This window comes from Amblyomma americanum, chromosome 2 (assembly GCF_052857255.1).
Source record: "Amblyomma americanum isolate KBUSLIRL-KWMA chromosome 2, ASM5285725v1, whole genome shotgun sequence".
In the NCBI taxonomy this organism is placed as follows: Eukaryota; Metazoa; Arthropoda; class Arachnida; order Ixodida; family Ixodidae; genus Amblyomma; species Amblyomma americanum.
In genome coordinates this window covers 127,087,342-127,091,798 of record NC_135498.1, presented here as the reverse complement: position 1 = coordinate 127,091,798, position 4,457 = coordinate 127,087,342, and the positions used below count along the sequence as shown (strand labels likewise).

The window sequence follows — 4,457 nt, the reverse complement described above, 5'->3', positions numbered from 1 at the left end:
TTTATTATTATTTTAATAAAACCACCTACCACCACATATTCATCCCCTGACCCAGGGAGCCAGTTCTGCGCCATTACTTTCCTCAAAGTCACAGCAGTCTAGAACGTTCTCAACGCTGATGGCTTATAGACAAATACTGCGCCATTTCCTTTCCCCAAACTCCAATTAATATTATTATCCTCTGGAGGAAGAAGGAAGGTGGGAGTCAAAGCAAAAGGAAAAGTGGTGCCGAGGTGTAAAGCGCCGGAATACTTTCGACCACCTGCGGATCTATAATGAGTAGTGACATTACTCTCTTACATTTATAAGAATTTATGCTTACAAATGTAAAAAAAATACGCAAGACAAAAAACAGTGCGCACAAATCTAAGCACATATTGCCATTATAATCACTCCCACTACCGCGGGGGTGTAGCTCAGAGGTAGAGCGCTCGCTTTGCATGCGAGAAGTCCCGGGTTCGACCCCCGGCTCCTCCACTGTGGCATGTTTTTTTAAAATTCCTGCAAATGTGGGGGAGTTGGTGGGCTAGCGATGGCAGACAAGCAAAATTTACTATATATGACCCACTTCGCTAGAAATGCACGAAGCCTGCCAGTGTGACGCGGCATTAGAACGCTCGAAATTCGTGTTCATGAACAGCTGCTGACACATCGTTCCACAATGTGATGAGAGGCATTTAAATTTCATTTCGGTAATCTCCTCCAGACTCTTCAGCCACTACATGCTCAGCCAGCGCGCGCATTGTCATGAAAACAACATTGAGCGGTAATTTCTACAGACATTGAGTGTCTGACCATAACGACGTTCACTGGTTTTCGTCAACCGCAGTTGAGTTCATTGCCTACACTGTATTTATAGCTGCTGTCCGCCATCTGGTGTTGCCGGCCAACTTTCATGTTGAAAGTCGCCACATACAAGACCCGCCTGCCCTTGCGCAAATATGCAGTCATGATGACGATGTAGCGGAAAGCTTTTGGGGAAACGTTGAATTGGCAATGAGTGAAGTAAAAGCGCACATCAAGGTCATCGTTGGAGATTTCAATGCCAAGGAAGTCAATAAGTTGCGGGAGACCGGGCCGTGGCTTGAATATGGTACAGGTTCTAAGAACGGGGTAGGGGGGGGGGGGGAGTTATAAGCTGACTTCGAATAAAGAAAAAGTTGAATGATGAGGAAAACTTCCTGCGCACGGCAGACCAGGAGACCGGAGGTGGGCTTGAAAACTCCCGTATGATAAGCATAAATATACACTACTTACGTCAGTAAAGATGAATTGACTTAGTATTGCCATGGTCTAACGGAACCGTGCATGCAGCTGTTGAGGTGTAGCGGGTAATATTTAAATAGTGGAGTCCAGCCCGAGCGCTTCTCACGCGCCGCCATCCGCTTCGTCGTGCTTATGCCCTAAAGCGGATGTACAGCGGAGCTTGGCAAGTGGCATTACTCCTACAGTGCCAAAGCTTAGAAAATGACTGGCGCTTAGCACTGAAAAGCATGAAATATGCTGCCGAAGAACAGTTCTCTTTGAAGGTCGGCACCACCACCACGGTCTTGGTAAATAATTACAGGATTTCACTTGTCTGCTTATGAGCGCTACTGCGAAAGCCTGTCCATGTCCTCTTTCATCCTCAATTTTTCTTTTTTTTCTGCCATTTAGCGTTTCTTTGAGCTTATTAATTTATTATTCTTTTTATCTTTTATTTTCATTCAATACAATTGAATGCTGCATTCGACTACTCGTGAACGCATTTACTTTCCTCAGAAATAAATTTTCAATTCATTCCACTTGAACTGCACGCTGTGGGCCCGAAGACTTTTCACGGCGGGATGTACCTCAAGGCGCGATTGGTGTGTCTACTCACACAGGAAACCAGTTATACGCCTTTTCTTTCCTTGACATCAACGCAGTCTAAACCTTTCGCTCGTTTTGAGGAATGGAAATGCTCAGCGGTTAGGTTTCTCGGCTGCCTAAGTGGAGGTCCCGGGTTTGAAGGCGAGACGCGGTAGCCGCGTTTCGATGGAGGCGAAACGGGAAGGCGTCCGTGGGTTGTGCGATATTAGTCCACGTTAAAGATCTCCAAGTGACAGAAAGTATCCGGGAACCCGCTGCAGTGGCAGCCGTTCTATTATTGTGAATTGAAAATCGTTCTTGGGGAAAGGAAATGGAACCCGACCGCGGCGGCTGCGTTTTTATGGAGCAAAAACGCTAAGGCGTCCGTGTGCTGTGCGATGTCTGAGGAGGAGGAGGAAAACTTTTATTTCTATTTACAGTGAGAGGTCGATGGGGGCGAGCCGGAAGGGCCCGTCCCTTACAAACACTAGGACGGAGCCCTAGTCCGGGATGCCTGTAGCTTCCGCAGCGGCTCGGGCTCTAGCTACCAATGCCTGTTGGGCATGGAGTTCTGAGCAGCCGCGCAGGGCAGCTTCCCAGGCCTCTCGAGTGGGGTGGAGGTGGGGTGGGGTAGGCAGGATTGGAAGGGCATGCCCACACCATGTGGTAGGTGTCCGAAAACTCCTCCTCACAGTGTGGGCACGCGCCCGAGAGAAAGAAGAATTGAAGTGCTTAAGTACTGCCGGGCACAGTACAGTATTGGTATAGAGGCGGAGAAGCCAGCGCTCCTCCACCCTGGTGAGGCCTTTACAGGGAGGGGGATAGAGACCATGAAAATTTTGATAAAGAGAGGTGATCTCTTTAAAGGTGATGGCCGGATTGAAATTGAATTCCGGATCAGGCTGCGGATGAGGCGACGCCCGGTGAGTAAGCGCGCGGGCGGCAGCGTCGGCTGCCTCGTTCCCCTCAAGACCCGCATGAGCCGGAGCCCACACGATGGTACGATGGGTCGGAAACCCTGTGTAATCGCATGCGTGGAGAATTTTGAAAGCACGGTCTGGAATGTACTCTTGCTCAATATTGCGGCAGGCGCCCCTGGAGTCCGTAATAATGACTCGGGACTCTGGATCTGCGGCGGCCAGTGCAATGGCGATCTCTTCCGCAAATGTAATGTTTGGGGCACGGAAAGTAAGGCCCTGAACTGTAGTGTTTTGGTGGATGACGGCCGCCGTGTACCAACCCCCATGGTGCGGGCCGGCCGCATCCACATAGAAGACACCTGGCTTGTGGCCATATTGTTGAGAAATAGCCTCCGCCCGCGCGAGACGGCGACCATCATGGGTGTCTGCAGTCATGTTCTTCGGAAGGGGTCGCACCTGGAGTGCAAAGCGCCAGGCTTCAGGGATGCGGACCCGTTCTTCTGTATGTGTTGCGTAGGAAATGTGTGAGCGGGTTAGAAGGCGGCTCCCCGCAGGTGTTTTGCTTAGGCGCAAGTATTGATTGTTAAGATGAGCTTCTCGTAACTCCCCAAAGGTGTTGGTCATCCCCAGACCGAGGAGACGCTTGTTGGACGTCGTTATGGGGAGGTCGAGCACTCTCTTATAAATCTTGCGGAGAACTACCTCTAAGGCATTCTCATCGCATTTGCGTAGGTGGAGGTAGGGAGCCGAATATAAAATCCGGCTGGTCACGAATGCATTGGCCAGCCGCAGGGCATCTTTGCATCGTAGTCCCCCCCTTTTATTGGACACCCGGCGGAGCATCCGACCCACCTGGTCCCCCACCTTACGTAACTTGTTTAGGGTAGTGTCTATCTTGCGCCTATGATGAATGAAAAGCCCCAGTACCCGGATCTCCGCGTGTTCAGGTATCGGTCCGCTAAGTAGGGAAAGGGCAATTTTGGTTGTGCACTTTGAGTTGGGGCGTATGTGCACAAATTCAGATTTGCTCGGGGAGCATTCAAGACCACAGCGACGAGCGTATTCGTCCACTATAGCTGCCGCTTGTTGCAGGTTGGTCTCGATGTCTCCAACCGATTGTTGTGTTGCCCAGAGGGTGATGTCGTCCGCATACAGAGCGTGCTGCACACCGGCGACCTCCGCCAGCTGGGTAGGGAGCTTCATCATGGCCAGATTACATAGTAATGGCGAGAGGACAGCTCCCTGTGGGGTCCCTCGTGTACCAAGTTGATATGGGCCATATTCTGTGTCTTGTAGCCGGATATAGGATTGGCGATCTGTAAGGAATTGTTTGATATAATTGAAAGTATTGCGCCCACAATGTGTTTGCGACAAGTGGGATAGGATGATCTCGTGGGTCACATTGTCGAAAGCCCCCCGCAGGTCAAGTGCGACGACTACTTTATCATTGCTGGGGTGCTCGACGGGGTCGAGAATCTCCTTGTGAAGTTGCAACAGGACATCTTGTGCGGACCGGTGTGGGCGGAAACCGTACATGGTGTCTGCGAAAATGTTTTGTTGTTCCAGGAAAGCCGACAATCTGTCGCGGACCATAATCTCCATCAGCTTCCCCACACACGAAGTGAGGGAGATGGGCCGGAGGTTGTCGGTGTTAATGGCTTTACCTGGCTTGGGAATGAAAGTTACTAGTGCCGTTTTCCAATCTAT

At 50.5% G+C, this 4,457-nt stretch overlaps 1 non-coding gene across 1 annotated transcript; it reads left to right on the top strand.

The window, feature by feature from the left end:
- Positions 1–405: 405 nt before the first annotated feature.
- TRNAA-UGC (transfer RNA alanine (anticodon UGC)) lies at positions 406–477 on the top strand. The gene has a single exon. It is a non-coding gene; the product is annotated as a tRNA-Ala (tRNA).
- Positions 478–4,457: the final 3,980 nt, after the last annotated feature.